The sequence below is a fragment of the Oncorhynchus nerka genome, linkage group LG21 (genome assembly GCF_034236695.1).
Source record: "Oncorhynchus nerka isolate Pitt River linkage group LG21, Oner_Uvic_2.0, whole genome shotgun sequence".
Taxonomy (NCBI): Eukaryota; Metazoa; Chordata; class Actinopteri; order Salmoniformes; family Salmonidae; genus Oncorhynchus; species Oncorhynchus nerka.
Window position 1 is genome coordinate 28,206,332 of NC_088416.1, and position 17,448 is coordinate 28,223,779.

Sequence of the window (17,448 nt, forward strand, 5' to 3'; positions counted from 1 at the left end):
AACTGGCCTACACACACACACACACACACACACACACACACACACACACACACACACACAGACCCCAGAGCCCCGCCAGTCACTATAAACCCCATGTCTTTCTCAGGGTTCCCATGCCTTTCTCTCTCTCTCTCTCTCTGGCTGCTATTAATAGCTTGTTGACGGGATGGGGGGGACAAACTGGGGTTGGGAGAGGAGAGTGGGCTTGTTGACGGGATGGGGGGGACAAACGGGGGTTGGGAGAGGAGAGTGGGCCGCTGCTCTACTCCAAACTGCTCCCTTTAGGAGGAATTTACTTCATGGCCCTCCTGGCTTCCCTCCTGGGAGCTGACAGGAAATGTCTCTGGGCCGGAGAGGAAGTCATTGAAACTGAGAGAGATTATAAAACAAGCAAACATGGCAGGGAGTAGTGGACCTCTGTAGCGCAGCACAGCGCTGTGTGTCAGCAGCCCGGTGGTGTCAGGGGCCTCCCTGGTGCTCTGCTGCTGCTGCTACCTACTGTGGGAAACACCACGCCATGAGAACATGTAAACACTTTTACTGCCCCTCTCTGCCCTTCACCTCTACGGCTGTGGGAAGCAGAGGGGAATGTTTAGGAAGACCATATGAATGGAAGTGGGGGGCATTGGATGTGTTAGTGAGCACTTAACTCTAATGGGAGTGCCTGTTATCCCAGAGACTTGGCTTCTTGGCTCACCTCTCTCTCTCTCTCTCTCTCTCTCTTTCCCTCCTCTCTGCTCTCTCTGTCTCTGTCAGGGTTTGAGGGACACAACTGTGAGACGAACGTGGACGACTGCCCAGGGCATAGGTGTATGAATGGAGGCCTGTGTGTGGATGGAGTCAACACCTATAATTGCCAGTGCTCACCTGAGTGGACAGGTCAGTACTGTGCAGAGGATGTCAATGAGTGCCTTATGCAGCCCAACGCCTGCCATAACGGAGGCACCTGCTTCAACACCATCGGGGGGCACACCTGCGTGTGCGTCAACGGCTGGACGGGAGACGACTGCAGCGAGAACATCGACGACTGTGCCACCGCCGTGTGCTTCAACGGCGCTACCTGCCACGACCGCGTGGCGTCCTTCTTCTGCGAATGCCCCGTGGGGAAAACCGGTGAGTCCGCTGGTCCACTGTTGCCGGGAACTTTCCCCAAATTACCTAGTTTTCCTGAAATCCCGGTCTGGAAAACCAGGGAAGCATCCAGATTTTTGCAGTCCTCGTCAGCTGTATGTTAGTTAGGACAGTGTTCCTGACATGACTCTGTTTGTCCCTGTGTCCCTTCCCTCAGGTCTGCTCTGTCACCTGGACGACGCCTGTGTCAGCAACCCATGTAACGAGGGCGCCGTGTGTGACACCAACCCCCTGAACGGGCGCGCCATCTGCACCTGTCCCGCCGGCTTCGTGGGCGGAGCCTGCAACCAGGACATGGACGAGTGTTCCATTGGTAAGAGGGGATATTATTTAGCACCAACCTCTGCTTTGTGTTGGTCCTATCTCACCTGGCCCCGCCCTATATGTACTGTGTGTGAGCAGGTGCACTGACCCCTGTTCCCTCTGCCTGCAGGTGCCAACCCCTGTGAACACTTTGGGAAGTGTGTGAACACGGAGGGGTCCTTCCAGTGCCAGTGTGGCCGAGGCTACGCCGGCCCACGCTGTGAGATCGACATCAACGAGTGTCTGTCCATGCCCTGCCAGAACGATGCCACCTGTCTGGACCGCATCGGAGAGTTTACCTGCATCTGCATGCCAGGTAGGAACACATCGCGCCCCGACCACCTGGAGACACCTCACAGCACAGAAATGCATCCCGGGAACTACAAGTAACTACAGCTACGGAACTAAAGTCAGAGAAATACAGCTAGGGAACTACAGGGAACTACAGCTACGGAACTAAAGTCAGAGAAATACAGCTAGGGAACTACAGGGAACTACAGCTACGGAACTAAAGTCAGAGAAATACAGCTAGGGAACTACAGGGAACTACAGCTACGGAACTAAAGTCAGAGAAATACAGCTAGGGAACTACAGGGAACTACAGCTACGGAACTAAAGTCAGAGAAATACAGCTAGGGAACTACAAGTAACTACAGCTACGGAACTAAAGTCAGAGAAATACAGCTAGGGAACTACAGGGAATTACAGCTATGGAACTAAAGTCAGAGAAATACAGCTAGGGAACTACAGGGAACTACAGCTACGGAACTAAAGTCAGAGAAATACAGCTAGGGAACTACAGGGAACTACAGCTACGGAACTAAAGTCAGAGAAATACAGCTAGGGAACTACAGGGAATTACAGCTACGGAACTAAAGTCAGAGAAATACAGCTAGGGAACTACAGGGAACTACAGCTACGGAACTAAAGTCAGAGAAATACAGCTAGGGAACTACAGGGAATTACAGCTACGGAACTAAAGTCAGAGAAATACAGCTAGGGAACTACAGGGAACTACAGCTACGGAACTAAAGTCAGAGAAATACAGCTAGGGAACTACAGCTACGGAACTAAAGTCAGAGAAATACAGCTAGGGAACTACAGGGAACTACAGCTACGGAACTAAAGTCAGAGAAATACAGCTAGGGAACTACAGGGAACTACAGCTACGGAACTAAAGTCAGAGAAATACAGCTAGGGAACTACAGGGAACTACAGCTACGGAACTAAAGTCAGAGAAATACAGCTAGGGAACTACAGGGAACTACAGCTACGGAACTAAAGTCAGAGAAATACAGCTAGGGAACTACAGGGAACTACAGCTACGGAACTAAAGTCAGAGAAATACAGCTAGGGAACTACAAGTAACTACAGCTACGGAACTAAAGTCAGAGAAATACAGCTAGGGAACTACAGGGAATTACAGCTATGGAACTAAAGTCAGAGAAATACAGCTAGGGAACTACAGGAACTACAGCTACGGAACTAAAGTCAGAGAAATACAGCTAGGGAACTACAGGGAACTACAGCTACGGAACTAAAGTCAGAGAAATACAGCTAGGGAACTACAGGAATTACAGCTACGGAACTAAAGTCAGAGAAATACAGCTAGGGAACTACAGGGAACTACAGCTACGGAACTAAAGTCAGAGAAATACAGCTAGGGAACTACAGCTACGGAACTAAAGTCAGAGAAATACAGCTAGGGAACTACAGGGAACTACAGCTACGGAACTAAAGTCAGAGAAATACAGCTAGGGAACTACAGGGAACTACAGCTACGGAACTAAAGTCAGAGAAATACAGCTAGGGAACTACAGGGAATTACAGCTACGGAACTAAAGTCAGAGAAATACAGCTAGGGAACTACAGGGAACTACAGCTACGGAACTAAAGTCAGAGAAATACAGCTAGGGAACTACAGGGAACTACAGCTACGGAACTAAAGTCAGAGAAATACAGCTAGGGAACTACAGGGAACTACAGCTACGGAACTAAAGTCAGAGAAATACAGCTAGGGAACTACAGGGTACTACAACTACGGAACTAAAGTCAGAGAAATACAGCTAGGGAACTACAGGGAACTACAGCTACGGAACTAAAGTCAGAGAAATACAGCTAGGGAACTACAGGGAATTACAGCTACGGAACTAAAATCTGAGAAATACAGCTAGGGAACTACAGGGAACTACAGCTACGGAACTAAAGTCAGAGAAATACAGCTAGGGAACTACAGGGAATTACAGCTACGGAACTAAAGTCAGAGAAATACAGCTAGGAACTACAGGGAACTACAGCTACGGAACTAAAGTCAGAGAAATACAGCTAGGGAACTACAGGGAACTACAGCTACGGAACTAAAGTCAGAGAAATACAGCTAGGGAACTACAGGGAACTACAGCTACGGAACTAAAGTCAGAGAAATACAGCTAGGGAACTACAGGGAACTACAGCTACGGAACTAAAGTCAGAGAAATACAGCTAGGGAACTACAGGGAACTACAGCTATGGAACTAAAATCTGAGAAATACAGCTAGGGAACTACAGGGAACTACAGCTACAGAACTAAAGTCAGAGAAATACAGCTAGGGAACTACAGGGAACTACAGCTACGGAACTAAAGTCAGAGAAATACAGCTAGGGAACTAAAGTCAGAGAAATACAGCTAGGGAACTACAGGGAACTACAGCTACGGAACTAAAGTCAGAGAAATACAGCTAGGGAACTACAGGGAACTACAGCTACGGAACTAAAGTCAGAGAAATACAGCTAGGGAACTACAGGGAACTACAGCTACGGAACTAAAGTCAGAGAAATACAGCTAGGGAACTACAGGGAATTACAGCTACGGAACTAAAGTCAGAGAAATACAGCTAGGGAACTACAGGGAACTACAGCTACGGAACTAAAGTCAGAGAAATACAGCTAGGGAACTACAGGGAACTACAGCTACGGAACTACAACCAGAGAACTACGGAGAAGTACAGCTAGGGAACTAAAGTCAGAGAAATACAGCTAGGGAACTACAGGGAACTACAGCTACGGAACTACAACCAGAGAACTACGGAGAACTACAGCTACGGAACTAAAGTCAGAGAAATACAGCTAGGGAACTACAGCTACGGAACTACAACCAGGGAACTACGGAGAAGTACATCTAGGGAACTACAGGGAACTACAGCTACTGAACTACAGCCAGAGAACTACAGAGAAATACAGCTAGGGAACTACAGGGAACTACCGCTACTGAACTACAACCAGAGAACTACGGATAAGTACAGCTAGAGAACTACAGGGAACTACAGCTACTGAACTACAGCCAGAGAACCAAGGAGAAGTACAGCTAGGGAACTACAGGGAACTACAGCTACTGAACTACAACCAGAGAACTACAGCCAAGGAACTACAGCCAGGGAACTACAGCCAGGGAACTACAGCCAGGGAACTACAGCTAGGGAACTACAGCCAGGGAACTACAGCTAGGGAACTACAGCCAGGGAACTACAGCTACAGAACTACAGCCAGGGAACTACAGCTACGGAACTACCGCCAGGGAACTACAGCCAAGGAACTACGGTCAGGGAACTACAGCCAGGGAACTACAGCTAGGGAACTACAGCCAAGGAACTACAGCCAGGGAACTACAGCTAGGGAACTACAGCCAGGGAACTACAACCAGGGAACTACGGAGAAGTACAGCTAGGGAACTACAGGGAACTACCGCTACTGAACTACAACCAGAGAACTACGGATAAGTACAGCTAGGGAACTACAGGGAACTACAGCTACTGAACTACAGCCAGAGGACCAAGGAGAAGTACAGCTAGGGAACTACAGGGAACTACAGCTACTGAACTACAACCAGAGAACTACAGCCAAGGAACTACAGCTACGGAACTACAGCCAGGGAACTACAGCTAGGGAACTACAGCCAGGGAACTACAGCTAGGGAACTACAGCCAGGGAACTACAGCTAGGGAACTACAGCCAGGGAACTACAACTACAGCCAGGGAACTACAGCTAGGGAACTACAGCCAGGGAACTACAGCCAAGGAACTACGGTCAGGGAACTACAGCTAGGGAATTACAGCTAGGGAACTACAGCTAGGGAACTACAGCCAGGGAACTACAGCTAGGGAACTACAGCCAGGGAACTACAGCCAAGGAACTATGGTCAGGGAACTACAGCTAGGGAACTACAGCCAGGGAACTACAGCTAGGGAACTACAGCCAGGGAACTACAGCCAAGGAACTACGGTCAGGGAACTACAGCTAGGGAACTACAGCTAGGGAATTACAGCCAGGGAACTACAGCCAGGGAACTACAGCTAGGGAACTACAGCCAGGATACTACAGCCAAGGAACTACGGTCAGGGAACTACAGCCAGGGAACTACAGCCAGGGAACTACAGCTAGGGAACTACAGCCAGGGAACTACAGCCAAGGAACTATGGTCAGGGAACTACAGCTAGGGAACTACAGCCAGGGAACTACAGCTAGGGAACTACAGCCAGGGAACTACAGCCAGGGAACTACAGCTAGGGAACTACAGCCAGGGAACTACAACCAGGGAACTACAGCCAAGGAACTACAGCCAGGGAACTACAGCCAAGTAACTACGGTCAGGGAACTACAGCTAGGGAATTTACATCCAGGGAACTACAGCCCAGTCCTCTGATCTCATTTCTCACTGATCTCCCATCCCTCTTGTTTACTATAGACCCTCTGAGCCCCAGACACTCTGGAGATGATGTTCTTTACACTTGACTTTCCCAGAGCAGCAGTAGCCACAGCTCTAACCCTCCACCTTCCCTAGGCACTAGATCTTATTATGTAACACGTTCTCACTGCTGCTGCTACTGGTGGTGGTGGTGCTGGTGGTGGTAGTGGGTTAGAGAGGTGCTCATAACCTTGACATCGGTGGTCCCAGTAAGACAGCCAGCCAGTGTGTTAGTTAGAATGGTACAGAGTCAAGGCTCCCGACCCTCCTTCACAAACACATTGAGACTCTCACGCACGGCACCGTCCTCAGGCCATGCATGCTGGCTGGGGGTTTGGTTTGGGGGACTATGCAAATTTGGGATGGGAGTCGTGGTCTATAGGGCTGGATGGAGAGAGAGAGAGGGAGAGAGAGAAGCGAGGCGAGGGGGAGGAGTGTGCTGTGAATAATAATGAGCGGTGGAGTGGTGGGAATGGAGCAGAACAATAGGGCTCCTCTGTGCTCCACTTTACACCCCTCATACACACACAGAGAAGAGAAGGGAGAGAGGCTTTTTCCCAGAGATTCTACCCTCCCCGTTCCCCTCCACCTCCCCATTCATTTTCCACAGACAGCCGCCTTCCTCTCTCTCTCTCCCTCCTCATCATCGGCTAGCCTGGTGGAGCGCCATGTGGAGTGGCCGATTCTTCCTGATTCCACGCCGCTTCTGTCTCTTCAGAGCCACCGCGGCCCACTCCACACTCAGCTTCACCTCAATGGAGGGGACGCTGCAACACTCTATAGCACGGTTCCACTGAATATAGGACAGTTGTTTTACATTTTACATTTAAGTCATTTAGCAGACGCTCTTATCCAGAGCGACTTACAAATTGCGTAAGGTGCGTTCACCTTAAGACATCCACAATCATAAATTGTGAAAAACTGAGTTTAAATGTATTTGGCTAAGGTGTATGTAAACTTAAGGGGAAGATGACCCAGGGACAGGGAGTGGTAATACCGTGTGGAACCACGGTGGGGTTTGGTGATACAGGTTGCAGCCTTAGCCCAGACAGCACTTCAATTAGGTGTATTTGTGATGGTTTCCCATCCTGGGAGTAAAAGCTAACGTTCCCCCTGTGGTTTGGGACTCTTGACAAGAGCAGTGTTGATTGAAAACCTTCTGTGGCCCCTTGAGACTGTATGAACTCTTTCCACTGCTAGAAGTCCCCTAGATAGATAGGGAAACTATATAGTCACGTCTCATGGACATAGAAGGGCCCAGAATGAATCCTTTTTCACTTCACAGTTTTGTATTTTATGAATAAATGTGATCTTTGATATTTGTGTTAATAATGTGTATGCAGAGGCTGTTCTATAATAATTATGTTGATTGTCCTGTTTAAAAATCCAATAATATATATGTTAATATATATATATATGCATATTTACTTACCAGGCTACATGGGGACCTACTGTGAGGTGGATGTGGATGAGTGTGAGAGCAACCCTTGTGTGAACGACGGTATCTGCCGGGACATGGTCAACGGCTTCACATGCACCTGCCAGCCAGGTAAGACCATCATGTCTGAGTCTCTCTGAGCTGTTGAGGTACAGCAAAGAACCTCTCCGGCCTTTCATGAATGAAAATAGCTGACCTGTTGGTCAGTGTGAACCGAACAGGTGTGAGATGTAGAGTTAAATGTCCCTGTGAATCAGTGCTCCTCTTGCTAGTTTTGTCTGATGGGAGTTTAGAGCGACCAAGCCCAGTCATAAAAGCCACGCAGGCCCCAGAGGCAGCCTGCCTATCCTTTCCACTGAACAAAGACACTATTGTGACCCCCCCCCCCACCACAACCCCTCCCCCTTCCTCTCCCCATCTATAGTGGAATGTGGAAGGGACAGCAGTCCTACTAATGAGATTCTTATTCAGGTTGGCAATTTACATCTGGGGCAGACACCCCCCCACCCCCCATCTAGCTATTGAGCCTATGTAGCTGATGCAGGCAGGCGGGGGGGTCCCTGAGAGAGAAAACAATCCCACTGTCTCTCCCCCTCTAACCTCCTGCCCCAAGCAGCAACACAGAGACACAGACCAGGTCCATCCTCTTCACACTGTTAATTACCACTAGGTATTCCTAAACCGACCGCACCAATTGACTCCTCCATGGGCCCCTTCCCCATTGATTTCTGTTGCTTTGCCAGCTAAACTTTTTTCAGACATGGAATACAAGTTCATTTGAAGCCTACTTTGGTGTTTCCGTCTCAACAAATTGAGAACGAGCTGTTTCAGACACTGTAGAAGAACGTGTACAAGATGAAATGCCTCAGCTAGTTGACCAAGGCATTAGTCATACTCACTATTCTGGTTTGACATTTACATTAATGTCGGGGCAAGAAATCCATTTAAATGGTAAGCATGTGGGAGATAAAATGTTGCTGGGTTAAGCGATTGGTAGACGTGTTGGAAGTTGGAACCGTGACTTGACATTAGCAGACATTCCAGAACACGACATAGTCCTTAGGAGTCCAGACATTCTCAAATTCACCACACATCCCAGAATGCATCATAGTCCAGACGTAACAGAACACTGCAGATTCCAGACATTGCAGAGCCTAACCCCCTCCAGAACCATGTTTAGGTCCTACACTGTGGATCACAGTAGACGTTTCAAGTCCATGGATCACCCAGACACTTTAGAGCCTTACCATCCCACTGTACGGACGTCCCACCCCTAACCTAGCCTGGAGACCTCTGGCTGACCTCACTGTTGACCCGTCTACCAGAGCTTTTCTCTGACCCCTCACCTCTGTATTTGCCTGTCCCAGGGTTTACTGGCACCATGTGTCAGATCGACATTGATGAGTGCGCCAGCACGCCCTGCCAGAACGGAGCCAAGTGTTACGACCGGCCCAACGGATACGAGTGCCGCTGTGCTGAAGGTAAGGAGCAATAATAATGTCCATTTCTTTATGTCCACGTGTGTGTTCTGTGTTTGTGTGTGTCAGTGTGTACATACATGAGTGGTCCTAGACTGTCCTAGACTGACAGTCAGCCCCTAGTCTGTCCCCTCACCTCTATAGGTGTTATAGATGGTGATGGTCTCAGTGAGAGTGAGTGTGATGGTCGGGTCAGATGACTCCCTGGTTGTGTGTCTGTTGCGGCCTCAGACTGCTGGTTGGACTGGACCTGGGAGACTGTTGCTGGAGATGGACTGGGACTGAGGCTGAGCTTGGGTTGAGACTGAGCTGGGGTTGAGACTGGGCTGGGGTTGAGACTGGGCTGGTGTTGAGGCTGGGCGTGGGTTGAGGCTGGGCTGGGGTTGAGACTAGGCTGGGGTTGAGGCTGGGCTGGGGTTGAGACTGGGCTGGGGTTGAGACTGGGCTGGGGTTGAGGCTGGGCTGGGGTTGAGACTGGGCTGGGGTTGAGGCTGGGCTGGGGTTGAGGCTGGGCTGGGGTTGAGTCTGGGCTGGGGTTGAGACCGGGCTGGGGTTGAGACCGGGCTGGGGTTGAGAGCCGGGCTCGGGTTGAGGCTGGGCTGGGGTTGAGGCTGGACTGAGGCCCCTAATCCCCCTCTTCTCCCCAGCCGGTCCCTCGGACCCCAGGATCACACACAGGGTCACCCAGGGCCAGCAGCTGCTGGGGGTGCGGGGGGGTTGGGGCTGGTCATCCCCCCGACATCTGTTCCTCTGTACCCCACAATACATACCCCCACACACCCCAACACGCTGCACTGGCCTTGTGGTATATCTTAGCTCACTCAAGGTCATTCCCATTCATATTAACATCTATGTGTAAGACTGTGAACAGCTCAGCTGTTTTTAGCATGTTTCTTGAGCAGGTGTGTTTGTGTTAGTTGGTCTAGTGTGTGTGTATGTGTGTGTATGGGGGAGCCTGTTGCATTGTTTAACGGTGACCAGCTGCTTGGTATTCCCTGTGTCCCCACACCCCCCCCCCCCTCTGTTGTTGAGTGAAGTGGCCCTGTTAGACGTGGCGCGGACCATTGTCCCCGGTGGGAACAAAGCCAGGCCTGTGAGCCTTGTCAAGGGCCCTACTCCTTCTACACCGCAAGGCCCTGTCCCCTGGCCCACAGCACGATGGGGCCTACCTAGCACCCGGCATAGCAGCACTCAACTCACCACACGGCTCTGCTCTGCACACTAACGAACCAACTAACACTGCTCAGTCTCACACACACACACACACACACACCACCGTCGGCATGGAAACCACAGGGCCCAGAACTCCAAACTGTAGAAGCTTTCATAGAGAGAGAAAGTGGGAAATAGGGGGAGGGAATAGAGAGGGATAAAGAGGGAAGTGGAGATGGAGAGAAGTGAATGGGAGAGGGGAAATGGTAGGAGGGGTTTGGATGAGGAGAGGTGGCAGGCGGATTTAAAGACAAAAAAACTGTCTAAAAGATGAAGAGTGAGACGCAAAGAAACCCCAGGAGGCCTGTTCTAATTCCTGTTGTCTCTTCCCCAAGGGTACGAGGGCACACTGTGCGAGAGCAACACCAACAACTGCCAGCCCGACCCGTGCCACCACGGCACCTGCGTGGACGGCATCGCCAGCTACACGTGTAACTGCGAGGCGGGCTACACGGGTTACCGCTGCGAGAACCAGCTGAACGAGTGCCACAGTAACCCCTGCCAGAATGGGGGCAAGTGTGTGGACCAGGTCAACAAGTACATCTGCCAGTGTCAGCACGGTACCTCGGGTGAGAGAGCAGTACCAACAGAGATTCACAACACTAAATATCTTCTACTTTTTTCTGATTATGGACACAGAGTTTCTGCTGGGGTCTCTGTCTTAGTACTGCTGTTTGATTGGTGTTCTCTCTCTTGTACACACAGGTACCAACTGTGAGATTAACTTTGATGACTGCGCCAGCAAACCATGTGACTATGGCATCTGCAAGGACGGCATCAACCGCTACGACTGCGTGTGCAAACCAGGCTTCACCGGCCCTCTGTGCAACGTGGAGATGGACGAGTGCTCGTCCGGACCCTGCAGGAACGGGGGGACGTGTGTGGACGAGGAGAACGGCTTCCACTGCCAGTGTCCCGAGGGCTTCCAGCCTCCCTACTGTTACTCCCAGGTGGACGAGTGTGGCAGCAACCCCTGTGTGCACGGCGCCTGCAGAGACGACATCAACGGCTACCGCTGTGACTGTGAGCCCGGCTGGGTGGGGAAGAACTGTGACCTAGACCGTAATGACTGTCTGCCCAGCCCCTGTCAGAACGCTGGCACCTGCATCGATCAGCTGAACGGATTCACCTGCAAGTGTCGCCACGGCTTCAGAGGTGAGCCTGCTGTCATACCACAAACCCTATCTCTATCCCAACCCTGACTCTATCCCAGACCCTAACTCTACACCGAACCCTCTCTATCCCAGACCCTGACTCTACCACAAACCCTATCTCTATCCCTGACCCTGACTCTATCCCAAACCCAGACTCTACCACAAACCCTATCTCTATCCCAACCCTGACTCTATCCCAGACCCTGACTCTACACCGAACCCTCTCTATCCCAGACCCTGACTCTACCACAAACCCTATCTCTATCCCTGACCCTGACTCTATCCCAGACCCAGACTCTACCACAAACCCTATCTCTATCCCAACCCTGACTCTATCCCAGACCCAGACTCTACCACAAACCCTATCTCTATCCCAGACCCAGACTCTACCACAAACCCTATCTCTATCCCTAACCCAGACTCTACCCCAGACCCTGACTCTACCACAAACCCTATCTCTATCCCTAACCATGACTCTATCCCTAACCCTGACTCTATCCCTAACCCTAACTCTACCACAAACCCTATCTCTATCCCAACCCTGACTCTATCCCAGACCCTGACTCTACACCGAACCCTCTCTATCCCAGACCCTGACTCTACCACAAACCCTATCTCTATCCCTAACCATGACTCTATCCCTAACCCTGACTCTATCCCTAACTCTACCACAAACCCTATCTCTATCCCAACCCTGACTCTATCCCAGACCCTGACTCTACACCGAACCCTCTCTATCCCAGACCCTGACTCTACCACAAACCCTAACTCTACCACAAACCCTATCTCTATCCCTAACCCAGACTCTACCCCAAACCCTATCTCTATCCCTAACCCTATCTCTAGACACACAGAGGCACTACAAACATACACCAGGCACCCGTGATGTATACACTCTCACAGTATACAAACACATGGTAGATAAACACCAATCACTGTTTGAAAGTAAACTTGGAGATGCATGTATGCACCAAAACATTTGAACATCTACAGACCGTGTAAACTTCTGTACGTTGTTCTGATGCCAACTGATGCTTCACACAACTCAAGAGTCCTTGTTTGGTTTGGTTTCCAGATCATCCATAAAGGGTCCCATCTAATATACTGGCTCATAACGCCCCCTAGTGTATATCTAAAATAACTGCAGCGGGTGACACAGTTTACTAGTTTACTTAGTAAGGTTTATCCCCATGTTAAATGAACCTACTCAATGACTCTACTCTGTATCGTAATCTAACACATCTCCCATGTGTCGCTCTGTCCTGCGTTGCCTAGGTAACCTGTGCCAGGTCAACATCAACGAGTGTTCGTCCAGTCCGTGTCTGAACCAGGGCACGTGTGTGGACGGCGTGGCCAGTTTCACCTGTCTGTGTGAGCTGCCCTACAGCGGGCCCACCTGTGCCGACGTGCTCACCCCCTGCTCCCCCAACCCCTGCGCCAACCTTGCCCTGTGCACCAACACACCTGACTACCTGGGCTACCAGTGCAACTGCCAGCAAGGATGGCAAGGTCAGCTGTGCAACATTGACATGAACGAGTGCATCGCCAACCCGTGTAAGAACCGTGGTACCTGCACCAACACACTGGGAGGGTTCGTGTGCTCCTGCCGCGGCGGCTTCACCGGGCCCAACTGTGAGACGGACATCAATGACTGTGCCCCTAGTGAGTGACCAATGAGAGACTAGCAATATTCTATTACTGTACTTCATTATCCATAGGACCACAGTCTCTGCTGCTGCTGTACAATACTGGCTTCCATATCTGCTTCTACTTCCTCCAGCTCCAGTTTATAACATTATCCATAGAACTATAGTACTGTATAGACATATCATCCTCCTGCATCCCTAACCCCTCTCTCTCTGTCTTCCTGCAGACCCATGTCTGAGTGGGGGTTCCTGTACGGACGGTGTGAACTCGATCCGCTGTAGCTGTCTGCCAGGCTTCACGGGGCCTCGCTGTGCCGTGGAGGTCAACGAGTGTCAGAGCGCCCCCTGTAAGAACGGAGGCACCTGCACAGACTACGTCAACAGCTACACCTGCACCTGCAGACCTGGCTTCACTGGCATTAACTGTGAGACCAACATCCCAGACTGCACTGAAAGGTGAGTCTCATAGCCCGCTGTGTTTGTGTGCGTGCACGTCTGCCCTTTGTGACCTTTGAAACGGTGCGTGTTCTGATGTGTGCAGAATGGATCAGCAGTGATGATCGAACTATCTCTTACCCTACACCCACAGCTCATGCTTCAACGGAGGTACCTGTACAGACAAGATCAACGGCTACTCCTGTACCTGTCGCTCAGGCTTCACAGGCTCCCACTGCCAATATGAGGTGAATGAGTGTGACTCCCAGCCCTGCCTCAACGGAGGGGTCTGCCAGGACGCTCTGGAGTCCTTCCGCTGTTCCTGTCCCAAGGGATACACAGGCAACCGCTGCCAGGTACACACACAGCATATACTATACTATTCTGTTCTATACTATTCTATGTTATTCTATTATATTCTATACTATATTATACTATTAAATTCTAAACTATTATATTCTATACTATTCTATTATTTTCTATACTATGCTATTTTATTCTATACTATATTCTATACTATTCTATTCTATACTAATCTAGAAAGCATTAACACAAACACATATTCAGATACTGTGGTGTTAAGCTGGTTCTCTTCTCTGTCTCTCCAGATGCCAGTGGACTGGTGCAGACGCTCGTCTCCCTGTCAGAACGGAGGGCGCTGTCGTCAGAAGGACGCCTCCTTCTCCTGTGAGTGTCTGGGAGGCTGGTCTGGACGCTACTGTGACATCCCTGGGGTTTCCTGTGAGGTTGCCGCGCTTAAGAGAGGTACGGAGGCATGCTCTGTTCTTGTTAGTTGTGTGTGTGTGTTTACTGTAAGTGTTTTCAGCGCAGCGGTGTTAAACTCCCCGGGGGCCTCATTCGGTCTTCAACGAGGTCCAGAGGGCCACACACAAAAATCTTTATATTTCCTCTCCATCAAAGTTAGCAAAGAATTGTCCTTTATCCATAGTTGTGGGATTTTCCGATGCTCCCTGACTGTCTAGCTTCATTTTGGTGATTATTAGAGAGCTGGACAGTCAACAAACTGTATGAATGTCGGCCCATTATCATTACTACACTGTTTTGATTTGAGTCATTTGAAAGTATATTGAGTTCGTACATATATATTTTGTTTTACTCCAACCATCCACAGGCCCTATGTTTGACACCCCTGGTTTAGCGCATGTATGCAGTATGTGTTTGTATTCATACCGTAGTATAACCGTCCCCGGTCTCTTGTCTGCTCCCAGGCCTGCAGACAGACGAGCTGTGTCATCACGGAGGTCACTGTGTCAACACAGGCAACACCCACTACTGTAAGTGTCCCACAGACTACTCAGACAGCTACTGTGAGAGCCAGGTGGACCACTGTGAGGACAAACACTGTCGCAACGGCGCCACCTGCAGGGGCTACGTGGGAGGATACCAGTGTGACGTGAGTCGGATTAGTCAAGTCAGAATTCTGTATAAACTGCAGTTTGTCTAATAACTCTAAAGTGATTGTCTTAATGTTTTTGTAATATGGTTATAGATATGATGTTAATGGAATGTGTCTATGGCCCTACAGTGTATGCCAGGCTACACCGGAGAGAACTGTGAGATGGAGGTCAACGAGTGCCAGTCTCACCCGTGCCAGAACGGTGGCACCTGCATTGACCTGGTGGGACACTACATCTGTTCCTGCCCACCTGGCACCTTGGGTATGTCCTCTTCTGTCCTCACCCATGTCCTCTTCTGTCCTCACCCATGTCCTCTTCTGTCCTCACCCATGTCCTCTTCTGTCCTCACCCATGTCCTCTTCTGTCCTCACCCATGTCCTCTTCTGTCAAATCAAATCAAATTGTATTTGTCACATACACATGGTTAGCAGATGTTAATGCGAGTGTAGCGAAATGCTTGTGCTTCTAGTTCCGACAATGCAGTGATAACCAACAAGTAATCTAACTAACAATTCCAAAACTACTGTCTTATACACAGTGTAAGGGGATAAGGAATATGTACATAAGGATATATGAATGAGTGATGGTACAGAGCAGCATACAGTAGATGGTATCGAGTACAGTATATACATATGAGATGAGTATGTAGACAAAGTAAACAAAGTGGCATAGTTAAAGTGGCTAGTGACATAAGGATGCAGTCGATGATCTAGAGTACAGTATATACGTATGCATATGAGATGAATAATGTAGGGTAAGTAACATTATATAAGGTAGCATTGTTTAAAGTGGCTAGTGATATATTTACATCATTTCCCATCAATTCCCATTATTAAAGTGGCTGGAGTTGGGTCAGTGTCAATGACAGTGTGTTGGCAGCAGCCACTCAATGTTAGTGGTGGCTGTTTAACAGTCTGATGGCCTTGAGATAGAAGCTGTTTTTCAGTCTCTCGGTCCCAGCTTTGATGCACCTGTACTGACCTCGCCTTCTGGATGATAGCGGGGTGAACAGGCAGTGGTTCGGGTGGTTGATGTCCTTGGTGATCTTTATGGCCTTCCTGTAACATCGGGTGGTGTAGGTGTCCTGGAGGGCAGGTAGTTTGCCCCAGGTGATGCGTTGTGCAGACCTCACTACCCTCTGGAGAGCCTTACGGTTGAGGGCGGAGCAGTTGCCGTACCAGGCGGTGATACAGCCCGCCAGGATGCTCTCGATTGTGCATCTGTAGAAGTTTGTGAGTGCTTTTGGTGACAAGCCGAATTTCTTCAGCCTCCTGAGGTTGAAGAGGCGCTGCTGCGCCTTCTTCACGACGCTGTCAGTGTGAGTGGACCAATTCAGTTTGTCTGTGATGTGTATGCCGAGGAACTTAAAACTTGCTACCCTCTCCACTACTGTTCCATCGATGTGGATAGGGGGGTGTTCCCTCTGCTGTTTCCTGAATTCCACAATCATCTCCTTAGTTTTGTTGACGTTGAGTGTGAGGTTATTTTCCTGACACCACACTCCGAGGGCCCTCACCTCCTCCCTGTAGGCCGTCTCGTCGTTGTTGGTAATCAAGCCTACCACTGTTGTGTCGTCTGCAAACTTGATGATTGAGTTGGAGGCGTGCGTGGCCACGCAGTCGTGGGTGAACAGGGAGTACAGGAGAGGGCTCAGAACGCACCCTTGTGGGGCCCCGTGTTGAGGATCAGCGGGGAGGAGATGTTGTTGCCTACCCTCACCACCTGGGGGCGGCCCGTCAGGAAGTCCAGTACCCAGTTGCACAGGGCGGGGTCGAGACCCAGGGTCTCGAGCTTGATGACGAGCTTGGAGGGTACTATGGTGTTGAATGCCGAGCTGTAGTCGATGAACAGCATTCTCACATAGGTATTCCTCTTGTCCAGGTGGGTTAGGGCAGTGTGCAGTGTGGTTGAGATTGCATCGTCTGTGGACCTATTTGGGCGGTAAGCAAATTGGAGTGGGTCTAGGGTGTCAGGTAGGGTGGAGGTGATATGGTCCTTGACTAGTCTCTCAAAGCACTTCATGATGACGGAAGTGAGTGCTACGGGGCGGTAGTCGTTTAGCTCAGTTACCTTAGCTTTCTTGGGAACAGGAACAATGGTGGCCCTCTTGAAGCATGTGGGAACAGCAGACTGGTATAGGGATTGATTGAATATGTCCGTAAACACACCGGCCAGCTGGTCTGCGCATGCTCTGAGGGCGCGGCTGGGGATGCCGTCTGGGCCTGCAGCCTTGCGAGGGTTAACACGTTTAAATGTCTTACTCACCTCGGCTGCAGTGAAGGAGAGAACTGTCCTCACCCATGTCCTCTTCTGTACTCACCCATGTCTTTTTCTGTCCTCACCCATGTCCTCTTCTGTCCTCACCCATGTCCTCTTCTGTCCTCACCCATGTCCTCCTCCGTACTCACATGTCCTCTTCTGTCCTCACCCATGTCCTCTTCTGTACTCACCCATGTCCTCTTCCATACTCGCAACGTGTCCTCTTCCATACTCACAACATGTCCTCTTCCAT

General features: G+C 50.1%; 1 pseudogene; it reads left to right on the forward strand.

Annotated features, from left to right (window-relative positions):
* LOC115110398 (neurogenic locus notch homolog protein 2-like) overlaps window positions 1-17,448 on the forward strand; it is a 50,164-nt pseudogene that overhangs the window by 21,529 nt on the left and 11,187 nt on the right.